Below are 27,604 nucleotides of genomic sequence, written 5' to 3' on the forward strand. Positions count from 1 at the left end.
ATGGTTCACGCGTACCATCATGTGATTACAGGATTTGCAGCTAAAATGTCAGCAGGTCAAGCAAAGAAGATGGAGAATTTGAGTGGAGTATTATCCTTAAGGCCTGAAGGTGTGTATCAGTTACACACAACACGTTCACCTTACTTTCTGGGCTTGCGCCAAAATTCAGGTTTCTGGAAAGACTCAAACCGTGGGAAGGGAATCATAATTGGCGTTTTAGACTCCGGGATTACTCCCGGACATCCTTCGTTTTATGACGATGGCGTCCCCGCTCCTCCATCAACATGGAAAGGTAAATGTGAAGTGGCAGGGTGTAACAACAAACTGATCGGCATAAGAAGCTTTATTAAGGGCGTTTCTCCGATAGATAAGGATGGCCATGGGACACACACTGCAAGTACTGCGGCGGGGAATTTGGTAGACAACGCAAATGTAGGAAATAGGTTCACCTTTTGTAAAATATAATTACAAAATATATCGTAACGAGACTCTCGTTATTCTTAGGAAATATCATGGTACAATACTGGTTGCAATAACTAAATAAAAGAATATAAATATAAATATATATACCAATCTTAATTCAAGCCGCATCTCTGGTGGGTCCTTCAGGCGCACTTGATAGCATCCTAGACTCGAGTATTCATCATCTTGAGTCTTGAAAAATACTCCTTGACTGCAACAAAGAGCGCACTAAAACGTTGACGAATTTGGTTGAGGCACGTGTTCAACACGCTTCCCTTAAAACAGATTGCGCGCCTCTACTAAAGATGACGCGTCTGTCTCCCAGGGTACAACAGCCGAAGCAGTCTGTACTGCCGGAGATGGCTCACGGGCCCAAGGTTACATCCGGTAATTGTAGTGTTAGAACTTGTGGAAAATTATGATACAAAGGTGATGAAATCGTATAGAGAAAACATATTTCTCTAAGTACCCATCACATGGGTCTCCAAGTATTTCTTCTTTCCAAGAACTCTCCATATATTCATGTATATTTCTTGTATCCCTTCTCTTGTATTTTTCTAGCATTTTTCTCTATCTCAAAATGAGGCACAAAGCCTACTATTTTTACAAGAGATGTGGGTTATGAAAAATTTCTCTTAAATGGTGATTTATTAGAGACATAAAACTCTAGTAAAGTTTCACTTAATTAGGTATTTAATTAGAGAAATAAAAACTCTAATAAAAGCTAATCAAGTGACATAAAAACTCTACTCAAGAGTTTGTCACCATGAAGAGTCCCATAAATTATCACTAAATTAATTTCCATTCACATTATTCTAATTTTCCAACAATCCCCCACATGAATGGAGATTAATCAAAACATACAAAAATCCAATGGAACCTCGACAGTTGAGTTTTGCATACGATAGGTAGGTGTTACCCTTTGAACCTTCGCTCATGAAATGCACTTAGCCCACTAGCTTTGAGTAGATCTTGATGTCTTTGAACTCGTCTGCCGTTTGTGTAGACGACAATACATTTCACACAAGACTCTCCCTAGCCGGGTCATCTCCTCATAGTCGTGTCCAATAATGGTCGTGGAACACTTTCCTGGTTCTGCGAGAGCTCTAGGAATTGTGCCCTCAATTCCATTCGAAGCGACCCCACTTCTCTCTAACATAGGTGATTCTCCTTAGATCATTAAAAGCATTGTGGTTACCGTGATCTATCCAAATCATTTACCACATATTATGCTTAGCCTCACACTTGTCACTTTTAGGAATGGACTAGGAAGTTTATTAATCTTTATAATAAACTACCTTATTAAATGCGTAGGGTTATTCCCCCACAGTGACCTCGCTTATTCATACAATTAGGTTTTCCTATTGAACTCAATTCTTGGGATCTCCAGTCTACTGAGTTAGGTTTCCATCATATGAACTTCATTTTTTAAGGGCTTCAGTCCCATTCCACAACTTGATCTCTAATAAACCCTCAGGTTGTTGGATCCATAACATTAGCAAATAACTTTGCGTATTTGAGATTAGTTGTCATGATGTGTTCTTAACTCATAAGTTAATTTTGCCTATTGTCAACTTCTAAGACTATAACCTCAGTGGCCATCTGAATCTGGTTATAACATATGTCTTCGTAAGATACGTGTATCATTTAAGGCAAACACATCTCCATTATACACTACGACCTTTGTGTCCTCCACTTAGTCGTCTATTTGCAATGATAGATTGGATTACAAAATCCTTATTGCTAAAAACAAATGCAAGACACCCCCCACATTTAAGTGTTATTGGATAACATTTAGATGTGTTAATGAGAACCATTTCTACATACCCTTATAGGGTTGTTTCTTAAATGGTTCCTCCCCCACATTTCTTGCCATTTGATAAACATTTCCGTAACACCACTTATGGCGACATTTATACACATATGATTGAACAAGACCAACCTTATTGTATCAGTGAATTCAACTCATATTGCATTAGCTTACACAAGCTTCCGAGCTGACCAAAGCAACACATGCCATTGTCATAAGTTTGTCACCAACTTAGAATAATTCTAATTTAACATCTAGAATAAGCTTAGACAATGAGTTCTCCTCATTAGCTTTTCGAACAAACTTTTAAAAGTTACATGTCATTTCCTTATAATGAATGAAAATTCTCTCTCAACTTTGTCCATACACAAATTCTTTTTGTGTTCATACACATTTGAATGTTTAGAGTTAATTAGTCTCCGTCAAGACCCATAATTAACCAAGTACTAGTCTAGCATGCTTTAGACTACAATACTTTAGCATGTGAACAGAAGATGCATCATTCTGATTCTTCACAGCCCTAAGGATATCATAATATCACTTTGCAACATTCATCCCTTGTTAAGACAAAATAATGAGTTGAATTATGATACAAAGGTGATGAAATCGTATAGAGAAAACATATTTCTCTAAGTACCCATCACATGGGTCTCCAAGTATTTCTTCTTTCCAAGAACTCTCCATATATTCATGTATATTTCTTGTATCCCTTCTCTTGTATTTTTCTAGCATTTTTCTCTATCTCAAAATGAGCCACAAAGCCTACTATTTTTACAAGAGATGTGGGTTATGAAAAGTTTCTCTTAAATGGTGATTTATTAGAGACATAAAACTCTAGTAAAGTTTCACTTAATTAGGTATTTAATTAGAGAAATAAAAACTCTAATAAATGCTAATCAAGTGACATAAAAACTCTACTCAAGAGTTTGTCACCATGAAGAGTCCCATAAATTATCACTAAATTAATTTCCATTCACATTATTCTAATTTTCCAACAGCAAATGTATCTGGATTGGCGAATGGCACTGCGAGTGGGATGGCACCACTAGCACACTTAACCATTTATAAAGTATGTACCTATATTTGTATGGGTAGTTCTATCTTAGCAGGAATGGATGCAGCTATTGAAGACGGCATAAATGTGATGTCTATAGCGCTTGGTGCAAGTTCCATGCCCTTTTATAAAGATAATGTAGCAGTAGCCGCCTTCAATGCCATGCAGGAAGGGATCTCCGTGAGTTGTTCAGGAGGTAATTATGGGCCGAGCAGTGCATCATTATTAAATGAGGCCCCATGGGTCCTTACAGTTGGGGCTAGTACAATTGATAGAAGGTTCCGGACAACAGTTCGTCTTGGAAACAACAAGTTACTTCATGGTGAATCATTGTACCAACCAAAGGATTTCGACCATAAGCTTCGGCCTCTTGTTTACCCCACACTGTGTGATAAGGGATCACTGGAACACGTTGATGTGAAGGGGAAGGTGGTGTTGTGTGATGTGGATGGGCGGACTGATAATATTGCAAAGGGAATGGAAGTTAAGAATGCAGGAGGAGCTGCCATGATTATCGCTAATGACATTGTTTCTGGAGAGCGTACAGAAGCAGAACCTCATGTTCTTCTCGCATCACATGTGGTTACAAAGAAGGGGTTGAGATAAAGAAGTATTTGAATTCAACTTCTTCACCGACCGCAACCATCCTTTGCCATGGAACTGTGGTGGGCCTGAAATTAGATCCGGAGATGGCTTCTTTCTCGTCGCGAGGGCCTAACATTGCAAGTCCTGGAATCCTAAAGCCAGACATTACCGGACCCGGTGTAAAAATTCTTGCAGCATGGCCTCAGTCGATCGGCAACCAAATAGGAACCAAAGCAACATTTTATATCGATGAAGGCACATCAATGTCTTGTCCTCATCTCGCAGGTATAACAGCGTTGCTCAAAAGCGTGCATCCAGAATGGTCTCCTGCTGCTATAAAGTCTGCAATGATGACCACGGCTAGTCAAGTAAACCGAAATGGAGACGCCATTGTAGACGAAAGAGGGCTTCCAGCTGACGTATTCGCCCTTGGCTCTGGTCACGTAAACCCACAAAAAGCCCATGAGCCAGGGCTTGTTTTTGACATCCAACCCGACGACTACATTCCTTATCTTTGTGGGTTAGGCTATACGCCCGAACAAATTGAAATGATCGTTAAAAAGAAAGCTAGTTGCTTAAAGACCATACCGGAGGCCCAGCTGAATTATCCTTCTTTTGTTGTGTCTCTAACAAGAGGCGATCGCAAAATATACTCAAGGACAGTGACTAATGTTGGTTTAGCAAACTCGAGTTACAGCATCAGAGACATTTATGTACCAAAGGGTGTAAGTGTTGAGGTTAACATTCATAATCGACAGGATGTCATGAGCTTCACAGCGGTGCAGCAAAAGCAAACATATGAGGTTACGTTTACTCGGGATATTAAGGACACAAAGAAAGGTCCATATGGGCAAGGGCATATGACGTGGGTATCTCAATCCGGTAAGTATACCGTGAGAACCCCGTTTTCATTCAAGTTTGAATGAAGATCCAGATATTATTCCTTCGTCTTGTGTAGCATTAAACATCAATGCTTCTATATATAAGTAATATACTAATATGATTGGAAGAAATATAAATGCAATGTGAATGTTTCCATATAAAAACTTAATTAACCTAGATAGCTAGGGTAAGTACAGTATTATACAGTTTATATGATTCTAAAAACTTAAAAAATCAAAGATGCGGAATGAAGTTGAATTAAGCTATGGCTAAATTAAATTACAATTAAACCAGGAAACAAGAACGCATAAAACACAAGAGCACAAGAGAAGAAACACGCAATTACTTCCGTATTCAGGTTTAATCAATCAAAAATAAACTTGTAATTTCACTTAAGCATTTGATAAACTACCTAGACATAACTTTTACGCCTTTTATATTAACCAAATAGATCAAAATCAATCAAACACATTGCCACATTGCCCATAGTACAACCATGGAGTATCTCCATAATAAATTCGCTTTTCGGTTATTCATTCGACAATCTATAGCGATTTTTAACAATTCAATCACCTAAGAACAGTTATATACATTAGAAAAATGGCCATTGAAGAAAGTACACGGCATCACCCCGGTGAGTTAACCACAAATCACCTTTGATAGAAAAGCACAATAATATATACATTAACCGGTTAAACAAGAAACATAAATACAAAGTTCAAATATCTTATAACAAAAGATGGAATCATACCAAACTACCAAAGTCTCCGTTGTGATCAAGAAGCCACAGCCTTGTCATTATTCAATATTCATCTTCAAGTGATTTGTTCAAATATTGAAAATGGTTTTGTGAGAGAACTGTTTTATTCTCTGTGTTTCAACAAGCCCAAGACCAGCCCACTTACTTCCCATTTTATTACTTTTAGGCTTTTAGCCCATTTGGAATAATTTTGAAGCCCGGCAGCTAACTTTCAATTTTCAATATTTTCGTTTTATCTTGAAACCAAGATTAAAAAAATAAATCTAATCTAATCTTCTAAATCTAATCTAAAATATTAATAAAAGACTCTAATTAATTTAACATGACAATCTCTCCTTCAATCTAATAATTTTACTTTTATTTTATTTAAAAATAATTTTTTATCCTTATTATTATTTATTATAAATTCTCTCAATTTTAATTTTAATATTATCTAATCTGAATCTTTTAATCTTCTATCTTCTAAAATCTAATAAACCATTCCAATAAATGCCACATGGTAATTCCTTATGCTACCTAAATAAAATATTAATTTATACTAGATTATAAACCTGTGTATTACACGGATCTAAATATTGAAATCATGTAACTTTACCACATCTACACAAATTTACACAAGTGAGTTATTTTTGTACATACACCAATTTACATAACTTAGCTTTTTTTTTTTTTTTTTTGTCGGGAAGCAATGAAAGTAGGTGACCATTTACTTTATGTACAACTTCATTCATAACAAGTATGGCTCTGTTATGAAAATATTCAGATTTCTTGAAATACTGAAGCATAATAGCGGTGGTATGGTATTTTATGGTATGGTATTTTATGGTATGTTAATAATAAAGGTAAACCGCTATGCTTTGGTAAAGTTAAAATTGTTATTAGTGGTGATTTATAGATTGCCATTTAGATGTACATGGATAAGTTCAGATTAACTATTTTTTTAAATTTTGAAATCCTGATATGCATTTTGATAATAGATCTGGAAATTAGAGTCATAAATGCATAGGTGGAAATGTTCTCCGATTGGATTAACCGAACCCGTGAATGACCAAAATTAGGGACATGAAAACCTAATTATCTTTACATTATTTAAATATTGAAGTTGTTTATTATACAATGCTACAATAAAATATAATATATTAATGATAATAATATTAGATATTAATATATTAATAATAGTATTAATAAATTAATATAATCCATAACACATCTTAAAAAATGCACTTTGGTTATTAATTATAGAGTTAAATGCCATTTTAGTCCCTGTGGTTTGGGTCATTTTGCGAGTTTAGTCCAAAGGTTTCAATTTTTACTTGTGGGTCCAAAAATGTTTCACAGTTGCCATTTTAGTCCACTGGGTTAACTTCATCCATTTTTTCTGTTAACGAGGAGGCCAATTTGGTCATTTTGTATGTAATTATGTTAACTAAAAGGGCAATTCAGCCATATAAAATGACCGAATTGGCCTTCTCGTTAACAGAAAAAAACGGATGAAGTTAACCCAGTGGACTAAAATGGCAACTGTGAAACCTTTTTGGACCCACAGGTTAAAAATGAAACCTTTGGACTAAACTGGCAAAATGGCCCAAACCACAGGGACTAAAATGGCATTTAAATATTAGATACCCAGTAGAATTATTATAGAACTAATTATTGTATTAATTATATTATCTAATATTATTAAATTAAAGAGGAGAATGCTATTCGCATAAAAATTTGAAGAAAGAAACTATATAATTAATATTTATAATGTTTAAATATGTTACATTTGCCATTGCAGTATTATAATTTATATTAACTGTTTTTATCGATAATACTAATTTAAAATATTTTGTTATTCGTTCATTAAGAAAACCTAAAGTATTTTAAGTATACATATAAAACTAATCAACAATATAAATGTTCATAAAGAGATTTATATATAATATTATATAAATAATATTATTAATAAACTAAAATAATTCATAACACATCTTAAAAAATGCACTACAGTTATTAATTATAATATTAGATACCCATTAGAATTATTGTAGAACTATATATTACATTATATATTAAATTAAAAATATATATATAAAAATTGTGAGATTGAAGAAACAAATGCCATGTGGCATTATGATTTACTAATTAAATGAAAAGAATCACATGTGGCATTAAAAAGATTTCTTTATTAGTATTAGATTCCACCCATGGCATTATAGCCTAGTGGTATCTTGGTGGTGGGATAAGGCTTATGACCATTAGGTCATGGGTTCGATTCTCACAAAGGGGGTTTTTCCCAGATTTATTGGGTTTCCTCCTGAATTGGTGTATAGACATTATTGTCTAGTGGAAATGGATATGATCGGGTGGTTCTGTTGGTGGCACGATGATACTCCAATGGTCCGTCAGTGATCCAAATTTGCCGTTCAAAAAAAAAAGTATTAGATTCCATTTTTATATTTAAAATACTTTACGGATAACTAATTAAAAATATTATATGGATAACTACAATTAATATATTTTACTACAAGTAACTTTTATTTTGTCTAATCGTTATTATGTTTAACTACAATTGTCACATGACAATTTTTTGTTCAATTTTGTTATCATTAACAATTAACAAATAAATATATTTTACTACAATTAAAAATATTCTATTTTGTCTAATCATTAATATGTTTAACTACAATTACCACATGGTAATTTTTCGTTCATTGCTATCATTAACAAATAAATATATTTTACTACCATTAAAATTATTCAACAATAGAGATAACGATTAAACATAACAAAATACAGATACGATTAAACATAATAAAGTATAGTCAAATATATCGTAGATTCTCTAATGTATTTAATGAAAATTATTTTTTATCGCCTCTTTGACTAACAGAGTAAAAATAATTGAAAATTTTCCTAAAGAATTAATGACCACGACACGCACTTTACAAGTGGGTTGGGTATTAATTACTATGAGTAAAAGATTACAAACTTGTGGAATGACTATCATGTACGTCTACTTGTCTTATTTACAAATAAATTATTTTTATTATTCAACACGTGTATACACGGGAGTATAACCTAGTAAATAAATAAAAGTAATATAGTTGTAAACTTATCGATGCGTTTACCATATAATTAAATACGATATAAGATGTCTAAAATGCACCGATCATGTTTTTCGTCATACAAAACAAGTTAGATTGTAAAGATAAATCGAATCGCTGAAAATTCGAAGCTACAACCACAAACGGTGAAAACATGTTTACGCGTTTATTTGGAACGGGTATACGAGACTTGGAAAAATACACACCCATTTGAAATTATCATGCTTCTTCACCATCTTTATATGATCTTAAGTTTTAACCCTAACTTTAACATTATTAAGAATAACATAATAGAGGTGCCAAAGAGTTTTATTCCAAGGTCTAAAAGGGATTAAAAATATCTCTAATAATTATAGGTATATTCAAGGTCTAAAACGGATTAAAATTTCTCTAATGTAAAATGATTGCAAGAAATTAAGATGTCTATATGTAATCAACTGTTGTAGACTTGTATTTCTTGCTTACGTGGCATTAAGTGGTCTAAAATTTGGAAGTGGTTCATAACTTCTTTTAGCCTAAAAGATTATATAGTGGCGTATGAATTATACTTAGCGTCATGTAAAAAGTCATATAGTAAGACATGTATAACGGAAAAAATATCATGTTTAAAACAAACATTATAAATAAAAAGTTAGGTTAAGAAAATTAAATTAACACACATATAAATATCTTATGTAACTATAGCTTGATAAGGTGACTGTGTACATTATGAAGACGTGTCATCAATGTTTATCATTTACGTTTGGACTCTAAGGGTTGTAGATAGACCGACTATGTTATATAGAACAGATTGTTAGGCTATCAAAAAGACGCAGACGCGCAAGATGGAGATAGCAAAGATGTGGATGTTGCGGTGGATGTGTAGGCACACAAGGTTAGATCATATGAGAAATGAAGTTATTAGAGAAAGGCAGCTAGGGTGGCTAGTATATTAAGTAAGATTAAGAGGGGGAGATTGAGATGATTTGGGCATGTGAAATGGAGGCCGACGACGGCACAAGTTAGAGTAGTGGACGCCCTTTCTGTGAGGGTAGGAAGAGTAGAAGAATGCCCAAACTGACTTGGGTTGAGCGGACTAGACGAGATTGGTTAGAGTTGCACTTTTCTGAGGACATGGTCCAGGATAGTAGGATAGTAGTTCGTGGAGACGTAGGATTAAGGTTAAGGATTTTAGGATAGAGTACTGAAGTGTTTGAGCTTTTTGTGTTAGGGGTTAATATTTCTTACTTTACATGTGATTATCATCATATTTGTGTGTGTGTGTATACACACACACATTTGTTGCTTTAGAATGTTATATCTGTTTCTATTCTACTATGTTACTCTGTCACCACTTATATTGTGAATGGTAGATTTCTATTGTTATATCTTTAGTTCGTATTGTTTGCAAGATGTTTGGTTTCGAGCCGGGGGTCTTTTTAGAAATAACCTCTTTATCCATATGGATAGAGATAAGATTTGTCTACATCTCATCCTATCCAAACCCAGCTATCATAGATTAAGAAATATTTGAACTATGATTCATACTTAATATTCAAACCTCGCAACCAGCCTTCAAAAAAAAATTCCAAGAATTAGAATTTAGAAATATAATTCGAAATTGTTTCTTCTTTCAAATGTCTGTTTATGTTTATTTTGAGGCAAAGACAAATCTTTCTTTGGATGTTTTGTGATTATTTATTCGTGGAATAAGTGATGATCCGATGGCTCTTACTTAGGGAATTTTGGTTATAGTATGAATCTGAAATTTGAATCGATTCATAGGGTCTTAACAAGAGAATTCATGTCAATAATAAAAAAAAAAATACAATAAACAGACAAAAACAAATAAAAGAAAAAGAAAGAGTATCCAGAGAGTTCAAGAGGCCATAAGATTGTATTTATGAGATATGCTATGTAGGTTGTTACGTTGTTGTTTGGACTCTAATTTTGTTAATAGCAGTATCAAATAATTTATGGTGTTATTATATATATATATATATATATATATATATATAGGTAGAGGATCATGTACATTAATCCAGAAGTATGAGAAGTGTATTATAACACTATATATAACACTGTATAACACCATATAAACACCGAATAACACTATGTAACACCATATAACACTATGTAACACTATATAACATTATATAACAAATATAACACTGTATTTTGTCTGATAGCATGTCTATGATAGATGTATAGTGTTATATATTGTTGTATAGTGTTAAATAGTGTTATATGGTGTTATATGGTGTTACATAGTGTTATACGGTGTTTATATGGTGTTATATAGTGTTATATATAGTGTTATAATACACTTCTCACACTTCTGAATTAATGTACACTATCCCTATAATATGGGTAGGGATAGTGTACATTAATCCAGAAGTGTGAGAAGTGCATTATAACACTATATATAACACTATATAACACCATATAAACACCGTATAACACTATGTAACACCATATAACACCATATAACACTATGTAACAATATATAACACTATACATCTATCATAGACATGCTATCAGACAAAATATAGTGTTATATTTGTTATATAGTGTTACATAGTGTTATATGGTGTTATATGGTGTTACATAGTGTTATACGGTGTTTATATGGTGTTATATAGTGTTATAATGCACTTCTCACACTTTTCACACTTCTGGATTAATGTACAAGATCCTCTACCTATATATATATGGAGAGAGGGTGGGAATTGGCTACAAAGTCTATTTTTCCTACAAAGTGTAAAAAGTCATAAAACACTATAATGTCAACCATAAAACACACTCAATGTCACACCTTGACTTTTGCGGAAGCGTATGATGGTGACTTGTTCAATATCATTGCATTCAATTATAATAAACAACTATATGATTAAAACATGATGTTCATCCATTCATCAGTTTAAAATGTTACAAACACGAGTCATTAAGTTTCGACCAACATATCCTCAAGTTATGTTACAAATTAAAAGTGGATGACATCAAAACTTGAAAACATTTGTCTTGAAAGCAACACCAGCGCCCCAGATCCATCGTGTTTCCTGAAATACATGTAATTTTGAAAACATCAACAAAAAGTTGAGCGAGTTCATGTGTTTCTATATGAGTTCGAATAATCTTGTAAACATTTGTATGTATGCCTTTGTAATCCGGTATGAAAGCGTCTATGAACAGATCAATTAATGTGTAGCTAATACATTAACATGTGTGCAATGGTATAGGAAGGCTCAAACATTTCGGATTTTGTACCGGGCCTCCGACTGTAAGACATAGTCACCACCTTCGGCCACTTCCGGCCCAGGGGTGCGGCTCGCAACACCCAAATAGATCTATTACTCATGTCTCTCGGTCCTTATACGAGGATTAATGGTCTTAAGTGTGCGCCTACTCATTCACATGATCTAACAGTTCATTCCTTAGCTAACCATACCATTTGAAATCATTGAAATATTTGTAACATGTATTTCACCCCCGAAGTTATAAAACTGAAAACAGTTAAAAGAAAAAGGGGACATGAACTCACAGATTTACGTCCTGTCTCCTGTATACCCAAAGTATGTATTCTTACGCCGTACTACAACCTACACACGTGCTGAGTTTTATTAGACGTTAAGGTCGTGTAACGACTCTTAGTCTTAGTTGCTTAGTAAGACTTATTTCGGAATTCTTGTTATACTTTAGTTACATCTTTGATGTTCATTATATAATTCCAAGGTATATAATGATTGGTTAAAATAATAATATTTTAACTTAAATTATATTTGTCAATCATTTGGAATTTTGTTAAAATAATATATTTTAACTTGGTATATTATGTATTTCTACATGTGTATTCTCCCAAGTATGGGTGTACTTGCACTTGTGTATTCTTATACTTGGGTATTTGTGCATTTTGCCAAGTATTGGTGGCGTATTCTTGTGTGTATTTGTACGTACGAAAATACGTATTTTCATTGTGTTTATTAAGTATTTTTATACTTAATTTTGTATTAACTTTCCGGAATATTATTTTTAGGGCATGTTTGGCTAAGCTTTTCAAAACAACTTATTGGCTTATTGACTTATTAAAAAGCCAATAAGTTGTTTTTGTGTTTGGCTAAGCCAAAAGTCCTTTTAGAAATGGCTTTTTGCAAAGAAGAAAAAGGAGGTTTCAAGAAGTCACAATATTGTGACTTTTTGGCCAGCTTTTAACTTTTCAAACTACAAATTACCAATATACCCCTTCTTTACCCCCTTATATCTAAAAGGATGTCCATTTTAGTCATTTTACATCAATAAGCTATCCAAACACTTTTTTTAAAAACTCCTTTTCAAAAAGTCCTTTTCCCAAAAGTCCTTTTCCAAAAGTCCTTTTTAACTATAATAAGCTTAGCCAAACATGCCCTTAATCAACTAAAAATCACCAATTTGTATTCTTAAAATATATGTATTTTAAGAAAACTTTTATAGAAAAATATCTATAAATCCTTATTGGCAAAAATAATTATACTTCCATATAAATCCCCAAAAATAATATATTCTCAAGATTAACTTAGAAAATATTTATAATCCCATTTTTCACCCGAAATGATATATTTTTACTTTGTTTAAGAAAATATATATCTTCTTCAAAAATAATATATCTTCTAATTGTTCAAGAAAATATATATATATTTTTCTCCACTCAAAATAATATATTTTCTACTTGATAAAAACAAGATATATTTTTGTAATACTTGTAAAAATTATACTTTCCATTCTTTTGGGTTTCCAAAATGCCGTTTAACTCGCTTGACAAAATATATGAATTTAATTCTGGAATATATATATATATATATATATATATCTATAGTTCATAGTCCTCGTTCGGTTTGTCAAATATTCGGGTATAAATTATATATTTGTTTTCTTGGAATTTTGGTAATATTTTATATTAATATTTTGGGTATTTTGGTAAGTTATATTATTTTCAAATCCTAAAATAATATAACTAATACACATAATATACAAGTAATACACAAATTGTGATATCTAAATATATTTTCCTAAATATATACTTAGTCATTTTTATTTATCAAAAACCAACCTCCAATATTTGTAATTTTTGTAACAAAAATTATGGCAAATTTTATATGAAAAACCATGATTAAAATTTACTTGTAAACACTTGTTTAAAAATATATTTCTAAGTGTTTAGATTCCACAAAAATTTTGCCATAGTTTCCCCTTAAAAATGGAGGTTTCCTGTAACACCCTAACACGCTTTAACTGAAAAGACGCAGCGGAATTACGTACCATAAAATTTCTTTCATTAAAACGTTTTATCCTACTTGAAAGTTCATTATAAAATAACCTTTTTTACAATATACGCATCCTTCGTACTCATTTACAAAATGAAAGTCTAACTTATGTCTATCAATTTATATACTCCAGGATCCCCGTACAATCTATCTTATGACTCGGTCTTTGATCGCTACACCTCATGATGATAATCTTTCATTCATACAACCTGCACCCACCACATACAATCGAAACATTAGCATACATTATACACAAACAAGATTCTTAATCGTGTAATCTCGATATGTTCTATCCACATATTCTTTCAATCCCGTTATCTTCCTAGATTTAATCATTCCATCCGGGTGTCTAATCCTTAGCGAAACCTCGATGGAGTACCTGCACTACATTTCATTCTCGAGGCACACTATTAATAACGTCAATACTTAAGTGTATTGAAACCACGTATGCATTACATACATAACTAAGTACATACAAGCCTACACACGTTCATACATGCATTACTACTTACAAACATACCTACTCACATACTTATATACATACATACATTACGGCGTACAAACATACCTACTTACATGCTTACTAACATACATACATACACTACCACATACAAACATACCTGCTCACATACTTACATACATGCATAGGTTACGGCGTACAAACATACCTACTTACATGCTTACATACATTAATACATTAATAGATACAAATATACCTACTCACATACTTAATTCATTACCCCGCGTATTCGCTAACACAACCCGAACTTAATCACATGTCATAAACGCTTTTAAAATATCTTTCGGATCTTAAGAATGAGTTCCGAACTCACCCGTAACTTACCAAGCCTTTCAATAGGGTTGAGGAACCTTATAAGGACTTAGCGAGGCTTAGAATGTGTCCACGGGGTCCGAATTCGAAGGAAAAACAAAGAAATCCTCAAACTTTACAATTACATCAGACCTCCACCGTAAGCTACGGTGGCTACCGTAGCTTACGGTGGCCCCCAAAGCTTTACGGTAGCTCTAGACTGCCTTACGGCAGAAAAAGGAAACCCAGCTCCCACCGTAACTTACGGTGGCACCGTAAGCTACGGTGGTACCCAGATCAGCATTCCATTTTTACACTAAAATTCGCATAACTTGCTCGTTTTGCATCCGTTTCACTTGAAACTTGTTTCTAATTGTTCATGAAACATTTCCCTACCTAATTAACTAAAATTTCATACCTTGAGGTCCTTAAAATTTATAAATTACATTACCATTACATGATTCATGCATACATGTTCGACCCGTTCGATCTTTATCATACACTTCCCAACTTACCTAACCACATTCGATTATTTTCCATTAAACTTGCCTTATCACTACCTTTAATTCATACTTTCTTACATAACTCTAAATAAATTACCAAACAACAAAACATATTAAGTCAAAAGGGTAAGTTTGGGATTCACTTACCTCGTGCGTCCAAGTTTGTGCAAAGCTTCCCCTTTCCTCATGATCCGTTAGCTTTCCATACTTGAGTCTATGTCAATTGGGGTTCCTATCCTTTCAAATCATTATGTCCACATCAAAGTTAGTATGCATGTTCATTCATATCACATCCATTTCAAACTCTTAGCTACATAGACTTTCATTAGTCAAACTTATCATGCATATGACATGAACCGACAATCCACATTGTTCAACATTCATTTAGTCAATTTATTATCATACGTACGTACACTTAATCGTCCTAACACTTAATCATGATTCTTTAAATTCTCATAGACATATTCATAAGTCTAATCATGTCACTCGCATATTCATTGACTTTTCAGAAAGTCAACGACCATACCTACTTATTCCCCACTTATGAACACACACCTTTATCTTGATATGATAAACTATTTTAGTAACGCCATACACATTTCCTAATCATGTCATGTAGTACATACGACTACATGATCACTTGATTTCTTACTCGATATTCACCAAATCAATTTACACATAGTAACACTTTCATGATCCTACATTCGACAACTACATGCCAAGTTAGCCAATTTAATGTAATCGTAACATCAAGCTTTACTAGTTGTCTTCAACCTATACACTTAGTACATACTCATTTCTAAATTACCATTAAGTCACTAATCCGACTCATGGTGTGCACTACCATTCAAGCATCGGGTACTAATTCCTAATGCATACTTTCACGGAACCATCTCATCAACTAACTACTCACATGTATTTCATCCAAAACACGTATCTCATGCTAACTTAACTATCAAACATAACATTATCACATTCTGCACCAAATTACCAAATTCTTGCAATAATTTTACTCGCTAGCTTCACCTAGACATTTCATCGTGCGTACTAACATTTATGCATAATGTACAAGTAATTCAAGCATATCCTTTCCATCTTCAAGCAAGATCACTTTATCATCAAATCTACATCATGTTTACTATCAAAACCTACCATATAGCATCTTGTGCAACAACATAATCATAATATCAACAATTGCATGTTCATCATAATCATTCTTATACTCCTACACATGGGTTTCGTTCTAAATCATCAAATGACATCTAGAACTCGCATAATTTGTGTTTCATATAGTGATTCTATCATATTCTCATGCTTAATTTAACACAACTTCACGGATTAATCAAAACCCACTTCACATAAGATCACCAAATCATAAATTTCAGCTTACCATATGTTTGCTAGGGCTAGATCATCAAGAAAACGAGTTCATGCATCGGATTTGAGCCTAATTTCCTTGTCAATTTGAGGCTTTCTTGGGAACTAGGGTTTTCACCCTTCCCTTCTTCCTCCTGATCGATCTCACGCACACACCACCTAGTGTGTGTGAGATTTTGTTTTAATTAAATTCATGTTCCAATTTGGCAATCTTGGTCCCTCATGTTCTTTCTTATTTATTTAACCCCCATTGTTTTCCACTCTCAATTGATAGCCAACACCACCTAACCAAGTTAGATAGCTTGGTTATTAGTGAAATATCCCACTTAACCAATAAATCCTACTTACTTATGCCAACCTAATAAAATGTCCAAATAAAATATTTAGACCCGAGTTTTTGGGGCGTTACATTTCCATGCTTTAAAAGCATATCATTTTCTTTTAAAATCATCAACAAGTCATTCAAGACTTACCATGAGCCAAAATCATGCAATTTACACTACATCATGAACTTGAAATTTTGTAAAAGTTTGTAGTAACTTAACATGTTTTCTTGTGAAATTTAATCCTTTACAACCTGTATGAAGGTTTTCTAAAAATATTTCTTCTTGTATTTTTCTTGTTAACAACATGTTTCTAGCCTTGATTTAACACTAGAAACATGATTGGTTTCTTTAAAAATCATGATTATGTAAATCTTGTAAATAACTTTGGTTTCTTGAGAAAATTAGTTTTAAAATCTTCCATTTACAAGACTTATAACATGTATCTATCATCATCATACTCAAAAACAACTTTACTTTCAAGTTCATGTTGAACATAAAGGATGATCATTTTGATTTTTACAAGATTCATCCTCTTACTTGCTAGATCATGTATTTAATCACAATCTAGCAAGCTTCTTATGAAGATCAACATCATGATCACAAGAAATCAACAATCAAGTATCATACATACACTAAATCAACATAGATTCTTATGTTTTTAAGCTTCATGTGAAGGTTCATCTTCTTGTTTCCTCATGATTCTTATGATTAGTAACTTACATAATCTTTTAACCACCAAAATGAGAAGTAAAATCAAGTTATGAGGAGCTTACTACTAGCTCTAATGGCTAGGGAAGAAACAAGATGAAGATGATGATGGTTTAAGTGGTTAATAGCTCCTTGATGAGGTCCTTCAACATCTAAAGCTTCCAAGCTTCCTAACTATGCTTCTTACACCTCATGTTCACCTTAGAATGCATTGAATGGTTTGAAAAATGGAGGAGTGTGGATGTTGTGTTTGGGCCATAAGCAAGAAGAGGAGAATGAAGGGTGATCAAGTTGTTCATTTGCTGGAATGAATAAGTATGATAACCTTGTGGATTTAAATAATGTCTTCCCAACATGAAAATGTCTAATGGTCCTTATGTCTATTATCATACAAACAAATCAAATAAAATACTCAAATAAAATCATGGGTGTGGGACCCATGTTCCTAACCGTAAATCGGGGGGGGGGGGGTATTGTTGGGATGTAATGATAAGTTAGTTAATCTAGTTAGGTTTTAAGTGTAAGGTTTAGTGTTTTAGGTGTTATAATGTTTTAGGGTATGTTATGATGTTTGGTGACCATAACTAGCTTTGTAACACTAAACCAATGCTTCTAGTGAAAATTTGGTGTTACAGGTAGTGTCCGATTGTTCAGTTGGTTACCGGTTCGTTAATGTAACGACTCACACAAAAATGTCTTAAAAACGCTCCATAAGTGGAAACCCGGACCCCTGAAACCCTGAAAAACCAAGAAATCAAGAAATTGGGAGTCCACGCGGGCCGCGTAAGACTTAAGGTTAGTCTACGCGGGCTGCGACAGCAAGGCAATTACCGGATAAGCCTAAGGGACGCGTGGCATGACACGTGTCGCGACCACCGGTGACTCAGCAACCTCCGATTTGATCGACACTTCCACGCGGGCCGCGTAAGGTTTTTCCTGTGGCTCACGCGGGCCGCGACAACCTCAGAAATCAGCTATAAATAGTTTGGACATGAGCAGTTCGTCTGTGTTCGACCAATTCTCTCAAAATGAAGAATTACTGCATAAAATCATAATTTTCATTAGTGGGGTGCTGCTATGATACCGGGTATTAACTCAATCGCTGCTACGATTCAATATCCGATCTATTGAAACTATCCGACGGGATGTTTAAATGCTATACTTTGTCATTAATCGTGATTCCGACAGGATGTTTGAGTGCCACCCGAACTCGGGGTGTACTCTGTCATTCGTTGCGAGTCCGGTGGATGTTTAAATATTGCACTCTGTCATTCGTTGTGAGGGTATTAATCTCGTGAGTTATCGTAAATGCTGTATTAGTTACTGACCTAGTTCGTATGCATTATTATTTAATTAGGGTACAAGGCTAATCAGTAGGCTAAGCTCTGCCCGTAAAAATCTGCATGCTTATAATGTGAGTCATTCTCTTTTTATCAAATTATTTCCAAAACTCTATTTATTTCAAAGTTATAATAACAGGGATTAAGTCTTTGTAATCACCAAGTTACAGCCGGTATGTGGGGTTTTGTATACAATACTTGATAACCGTCACCATTGGACAACGAGTTAGCGAAGGGGTGATATGACCATAGTCACAGACACCAATTGGACAACGAGATAGCCAATAGGTGGTCGAGTGACAAATACCGTGGGTATATGGTTGATAAACAGAAACATTCTAATCGCTCTTAATACTGTAAATTATAACAATGCATCGTTTTAGACAAAAAGAATGATTCACTCAGTATTTCCTGCTGACAAATCCTTTTTAAAACGCGTTTCAGGTAATTACAGTATATTGGAGTAAGAGTTGGATACGGCACTGAAAGGCTTCAAGAAGTGGCTTATTTTATTAATTAAATAAAATTAAGAACTATTGTTTTATATAATTGGGTTATCCCTTATTAAAGCTACCTTTGTAAAACATGGATTTATCCCATCTATTTAATAAATAAAATCCGGTGTTTTCTAAACTCTGATATTTTTCCTAACTCACGGTCCTGATGAAATTTCCGCTGCAATATTTTTCAAAATAATCACCGGTACCACTTGGCTGTTCGCGGCTCCCGATTCCGTCCAGGGTGGGTCGGGGGTTGTGACAGAAGGTGGTATCAGAGCCACTTGTTTAAGCCATTTAGGTGTTCTTTTAAATACCTAAACTTAAACTTTATGTTTGGAAATTAATGTAATAATGTATGTGTCGTTCTGTGTAGATAAATTTTAATATTTATATTTTATGTTTTAAGTTCATAGTATGAATGACCAATATAATTAAATTTACTCATAGGCTACCTAGGCGGATGTATTATATTGAACTAGGCAGACACTTCTCTATTTTAGAATTACACTTTATGGTCTATAGTCTTATAGCGTAGATTTATATTAACGTAAGTTATATATTATAAAACATAGCCCTATATTTATTTCATAAATTACATAGGGTCAAACATTTAATATTTTATTTTATAATTATACCACCTCTTAAACCAATGAATATGTATTACTAAATAAATTGAGCAAGTTGAGACGCCTATTGAAATAATTGGTTTAATAATATAACTGTATAGTAAATCACGAACAATAGTTATCTTTATAATGATTACATATTTTACATGTGACATAAACCTAAATGTATAACCGATACTATTTTAATAAAATGATAACTAATTGTGTATACGTTTAAATTAATTGATTTTTTTTCAATTATACAATAGTTTCCTAAAATTACTTTTTAAGAAATTTTATAAAATATACAGGTTTGATTTTGGTAATTAGTATGTTTGAACTAATATTTATAACCACCTGTATTTATACCTTAATAATATAAATAATATTTACAACATTCTTATAATTACGTAAGTATGTTACAAAGTTTGACATATTTTATAACTTTTAAGGTCACATTAAAATATCCTATAATAAAAATATTTGACCTATTTATGAAATTCATATAAAAGTATGATATACATATGAAACCATGAAGTCATATAAATCATATTATGTTTTACAAATATACTATCTATCTCAATAAAATATCCCTTAATTAAACATGAATAAAATATACTCATTAGATAGAGTCAATAGAGACAATAACATTGTTGTTAAAACTTCATTTTCAAACAAAAGAAAATCATAACCATAATAACATCTATGCTTAAACAAAAGGGTTCGAATATTAATTTTACTAGTAACACTAGGATAGCGTTTAGACTTGAACTTAAGAAAAGATGCCTTAGTATAAGCTTTGAGATAAGCTAAATACTTGTGTAAATAAAGTGTGAAGGTTTCTTTGTATGCCATGAGAATGATAACTAGAACGTTGCAAGTATAATAAGCAATAACACTTGACCACTGTTATTTCTTATTTATTGATACTACTTTGTTCTAGAATATGATCCGTCAAGTAAATACTAATTTCTTGTTTCTTTGCTGAAAGTCATAATGGACTTTCCAAATCATGATTTAAGAAAAATACTATTTATGGGAAATACAAAATTTTCTCTGGCAAGACTGGGTATGGTGTAGCAGACTCTCTAGTTTGTCCGGATATAATAAGGTTACCTCTCCGACGAGAACCGGATAAGACGGGGTTTATAATATGTCAAACAAAGTGACAAAATTTCCCTAAATAGTATCATGATTTGATATCTGACTTGTTTTTAGAAATACGAATCTGTTAAATACATTAACCTTATGAAGGGTATGTATATTACAGCATGTGAAATATATGATTATATAGATATGTATATCTATAAGGAATTCCAAAAGTCAATTAAGAATAAAGCACAAGCATATGTGTCAATAATAAATCTAGATTTCTTTATCAGGAATCTCTTGCATATATCTTTAATTCCGATATCAAACATTATTTCGTTTGATCATTTGTCTCGTAACTCATGCGACAAAATAAACGACGGGAACCCTTTAAGTTGAGACACCATCAAAAGTATAAGAATTTTCAAAGCATTACCATATACTATTAACGCAAGTAAGAAGCATGTAAAGTTGTGCTAGTGCACATGAAACTTAAATTATACGTCCACAGACATTGAAGTATATCACACACGACTTTTAAGGCAAGACCTTTGGATAATATAATTGGGCATGACGACACCAATGTGAATCTCGTCAGTGGAAAAACTACTAATCAAAAAGCAGCACTTAGCTACGTGACCCTACAAACGACATGAATCTCGCTGAGGTACGTTGGAACAAGATTTTTACACCCATCGGGGCACAGTCTAATCAGAGTCATAATTATTATCACTGAAAAAGGAGTCACATACCTTTGCAACTCCCTCTATTTCATTTTATTCGACATTCCATGATAACGTCACTTAACAATGGTTATCACACGAAATTCTAGATAAAGTTCTTATATTTCTTTCGTTGAAATCCTGACTTCTGCATATAATGAGTTTACCTTCGCGTTTCTACTTCCCCTAATGGTCATCATACCATGAGGATTTCTTTCATAGTAGCAAATATTGATCTATTTCATTTCTTGGTAAATCCACATGTTACACATGCACTGTTTGTTACGCATGTAGTTCGTTTGAGTTATGAAGACCATTGGAGGGCTTCATTTCAATTTGTTGTTTTATTAAAACTCACATATCGTTCTGCTATACTTGATCTTTGCATTTGTAAACCGCATTTTCTCAAGACGATGACTCTTTGATATCGAATCGATGAATTTCTTGAAAAACTCGATTTTCTTTTGAATGGTATACATGGTTTTGTTGTGACCATGTCAGAACTTTCTTATTGATACATGAACTCGTTTTGTTTACACCAAGTTCAATTGTTTGAACTTGCTCGCGTTACGTATTCAATTCAAGGTCACATATGATGGATTGCAGCTATCATATTCAAAATAGTCCCAACAAGCACTTCATTTGTTTTGAACCATAACAGGCTTGTTTAGTCTTCGACTTCATTACAAATTTGTTTCTTTGATCACGATCACCTTGTGATGACGTTTTCCCAAATTTGAAGCTTGCGCTAATCTCGTTTGCACACATCATATACGGATTTAATTATTTATTTATTTATATTGAATCCGCTTTATAGGTTTATCCTATAAAAGCAATCTTAACACAATCGTGTGCTAAGATAATGATACACAAATTCATGTCATATCTCAGTGTATCTCTTAACAGTTCCTACAACATCGATCGAGTATTTCTTGATCTTTTTCGATCGAAAAACATTTTTTTTCAATTGTTTCATTTTCAATCGGAAATCTTACTAGATTGTTTGAAACAAACATTCGAACTTACTTCGTTGAACTTTCAATTGGTTTCAAGCATGGTGAACTCATTCAGTCACCACTACTATTATTTCGATTACTACGACACCTTGTGGCGTCGCAATAAATTTGTGGCTTGAGTTAATCTCATTTTCACACCTGATGTACGGATTTAATTATTTATTTCCTGTTGGTTCATTATCTTAAACAATCTTAATACATGTTAAGATAAGAGTACACAAATTCATAATATATTCCGGTGTACCTCTAAAGTTTCTTTCATCATCGATCAAAAAAATTCTATGATATTCATTTGATCTTATCATCATCAATTGAAAATCCTATTCAAAATGAATATCTAAAATTTTACTTCATTAAAGCTTTCAGTTGATTACACGGTGAATTTGTTCGATCACCATAATTATTGAACTATTTCAATCATTACGACACCTTGCGGTATCGGTATAGACTTGTAGCTTGAGCTAATCTATATATATATATATATATATATATATATATATATATATATATCTTTCGCTTGACTCATCCTTGAAAGTGGTCTTAATACAACTATGTGTTAAGACAATGATACACTAAACTCTATTGTATATCGGTGTATCCTTATAATCCAATAAATGTCAACCCATTGATTTTTCTTATATCATAATTCGATAGTTGACAAATTATTTTCGTATTTCTATTTTATTCGAGCTTGTTGATTCCGAGTCGCCCTCAGTTGACAATCAAAGTAAGTTTCCTTTGACAATGACTTCTATTGTTTCTAAAGTCATTTACAACTTGTAAATATTCACATCCATTGAGCATATATCTCTTTTGACTTGAACCTAGTCACCTTGGAAATTATATCATTTCACCCACTCATTTGACATTGATTTCTTGAACTAATTCAGTTGAACCATTGGGCCCTATTTATTGTAAAACACGTCTTTATCTTAAAATTGTTCTCATTGACTAGAACGTGCCATAACTCTAAAAGAGATATCGTAGTCCAAATCTCGAGGACGAGATTTAAAACAAGGTGGGGAGGATGTAACGACTCACACAAAAATGTCTTAAAAACGCTCCATAAGTGGAAACCCGGACCCCTAAAACCCTGAAAAAACAAGAAATCAAGAAATTGGGAGTCCACGCGGGCCGCGACAGCAAGGCAATTACCGGATAAGCCTAAGGGACGCGTGGCATGACACGTGTCGCGACCACCGGTAACTCAGCAACCTCCGATTTGATCCACACTTCCACGCGGGCCGCATAAGGTTTGTCCTGTGGCTCATGCGGGCCGCGACAACCTCAGAAATCAGCTATAAATAGTTTGGACATGAGCAGTTCGTCTGTGTTCGACCAATTCTCTCAAAATGAAGAATTACTGCATAAAATCATAATTTTCATTAGTGGGGTGCTGCTACGATACCGGGTATTAACTCAATCGCTGCTACGATTCAATATCCGATCGATTGAAACTATCCGACAGGATGTTTAAATGCTATACTTTGTCATTAATCGTGATTCCGACAGGATGTTTGAGTGCCACCCGAACTCGGGGTGTACTCTGTCATTCGCTGCGAGTCCGATGGATGTTTAAGTATTGCACTTTGTCATTCGTTATGAGGGTATTAATCTCGTGAGTTATCGTAAATGCTGTATTAGTTACTGACCTAGTTCGTATGCATTATTATTTAATTAGGGTACAAGGCTAATTAGTAGGCTAAGCTCTGCCCGTAAAAATCTGCATGCTTATAATGTGAGTCATTCTCTTTTTATCAAATTATTTCCAAAACTCTATTTATTTCAAAGTTATAATTACAGGGATTAAATCTTTGTAATCACCAAGTTACAGCCGGTATGTGGGGTTATACATTACTTGATAACCGTCACCATTGGACAACGGGTTAGCCAAGGGGTGATATGACCATAGTCACAGACACCAATTGGACAACGAGATAGCCAATAGGTGGTCGAGTGACAAATACCGTGGGTATATGGTTGATAAACAGAAACACTGTAATCGCTCTTAATACTGTAAATTATAACAATGCATCGTTTTAGATAAAAAGAATGATTCACTCAGTATTTCCTGCTGACAAATCCTTTTTAAAACGCGTTTCAGGTAATTACAGTAGATTGGAGTAAGAGTTGGATACGGCACTGAAAGGCTTCAAGAAGTGGCTTATTTTATTAATTAAATCAAATTAAGAAATATTGTTTTATGTAATTGGGTTATCCCTTATTAAAGCTACCTTTGTAAAACATGGATTTATCCCATCTATTTAATAAATAAAATCCGGTGTTTTCTAAACTCTGATATTTTTCCTAACTCACGGTCCTGATGAAATTTCCGCTGCAATATTTTTCAAAATAATCACCGGTACCACTTGGCTGTTCGCGGCTCCCGATTTCGTCCAGGGTGGGTCGGGGGTCGTGACAGTTAAGGTGCTAAATTACGCAGTTTAGTGTGCTTTATGTAGTCTTTTATGACAGTTTTGATCCCGACACTTAGGAAAGCATTCTGGACTATTAAACCAAAATTCTGCATTATATTTTGTTATTAAAAAACTGAAATTTTGCTGAAATATGCAGAATTCTGCAGTTTTTGTGAGTTTTAGGCACTTTCCGGCACTTAAACTATCACTAGGAAGGCAGTTTTATGATCCTTACTTCCCTACACACTATTCTAGTGTAACTCTTGGTTTCAGGCTCATTCTGTGTCTTAACATCATGTCTGCCTGAGTACTGAACTCCCGTCAGTACTTCTAATTTGTCTTATAACTGTGCTAACTTTGTTTCGTGCACTAATTGAACCATATTGTGTTGCATACAATAATGATAAATAATCTTGCAACATGTAATGCACTTGTATGCATATGACAGCATTCAGAAAATCATTCATGCCATTAATTAAATCAGGCACAGTCATTAATGCGCAAATTACTATTTAACAGTGTACAGAATATATGGAAAAGTATCGGTTGTCACACTCAAAACCCACAAATAAAATAGTGAAGATTACTAAAACACCATATTTGTGGGTTTTGTATTGTGTTTTGTATGATAAGGTTTTAATTATCGAATGGGTAACATTAGTTTGTTTTATGTTGATTATCATGTTGTGTTTTATATTCATAGCTATACGATGACGTGCTTGAAGTTTTTAAGGACTGTTAGGGTTTCAATATTGTGTTTTAGTGATCTTCACTATGTTATTTGTGGGTTTTGAGTGTGTTTTATAGCTGAAATTGTGATGTTTTGTGACTTTGTACACTTTATAGAAAAAATGGACTTTATAGCCAAAACCCACCCAAGAGAGAGAATTATGAGAAAACTATATATAAATGAGAAAACTAGAAAACTAACTAAAAAACCCTAAAAAAACATACCAATTTTTTATAATTTTTTATAAAAAAATCGTGATTTTATATATATAAAAAAAATTCAAAAAAAAAAAAACTTGTACTGCATGTGCATTATATGTATACTACACATATACATTACATGCTTAAAATTAGCTTTTGAGTTTAGTTTAGCTTTTCAGTTTAGGTTTTTTGGAGGTTTAGGATTAGGATTAGGTTTTTAGGTGTGGGGAAGGGGGTTTAGGTTTTTGGGGGGTGGGGGTTTAGGTTTTTTTCGGGTTTATGTTTAGAGTTTAGTTTTAGGTTTTCGGGAGGGGGGGATTAGGTTTTGGGGGGTGGGGGTAGGGGGTTTAGGTTTTTGGGGGGTGTCGGTGGGGGGTGGGTTAAGTGGTTTAGGTTTTTTTTAGGGGGGGGGTGTCGGTGGTGGATGGGTTAAGTGGTTTAGGCTTTCCGTATTAGTACATATGTGCGATACAAAAAAAAAATTGAAATTTTTTTTATATATAAAATCCTGTGAAAAAATAATAAAATTGTAAAAAAAAAATTGTATGTTTTTTAGGCTTTTTAGTTAGTTTTTTTTCTCATTTAAACTAGTTTTCTCATGATTTATCTTTATTGCGAAAACCGCGAAAACCAGTGTGAACACATGGCATTTTTGTAATTAAAGTGAAATTCCATCTAACAGATATATATATCTTAGATCTGGTTCTGCATCTCAATCGTTAACCTACAACCCCCATGATAACCTCCGCCGCTGCCCGGCACAACCTGACACAACCGCCGCTGCCGGCACATCCGCCGTCGATCAGCGTCAACATATCACAGTTGTGCCGGTATTCACGACGTTCATGAAGACATTCACCGGCGGCACTCACCGCAGGCGTTCACCGGCGACGTTCACGACATTCACCGGCGGCATTCACCAGTGGCGTTCACCGGCAGCATTCATGGCGGCGTTCATGGTGCATTCACGCCTACATAATCGACATTAACATCACCCAACGACCACAACGAAAACTTCTCATCCGAAGATAACCACATCGAATACTCCTCCTCCTCCGACGATGAACCCATCAGCTTTGACGGTAAATCCATAGGCGACATACTCAGTTGATACAGCTATTGCATGTTCTTCCATTTTTTGTTTCTGCAACTGTCGTATGGCTTCTGTTTTTAGAGGATAAGCTACCATCTTCTTCCATTTTTGTGCCACTTTCTAATACTTACTCTGGCCATATTGTTCTTGTGGTCCAATTTGTCTTATTTTGTTAACAGGTGAGTTGATTACCTTGGTATCTATAACTCCATATCCAGACTGACCAGTTGTTTCCTGACAAGTTAAAAT

At 33.7% G+C, this 27,604-nt stretch overlaps 1 pseudogene; it reads left to right on the forward strand.

Moving 5' to 3' along the window:
- Positions 1 to 27,251, forward strand: LOC110939520 (annotated as a pseudogene).
- The last annotated feature ends 353 nt before the right edge of the window (positions 27,252 to 27,604 follow it).

Source organism: Helianthus annuus, chromosome 17 (assembly GCF_002127325.2).
Source record: "Helianthus annuus cultivar XRQ/B chromosome 17, HanXRQr2.0-SUNRISE, whole genome shotgun sequence".
NCBI lineage: Eukaryota > Viridiplantae > Streptophyta > Magnoliopsida > Asterales > Asteraceae > Helianthus > Helianthus annuus.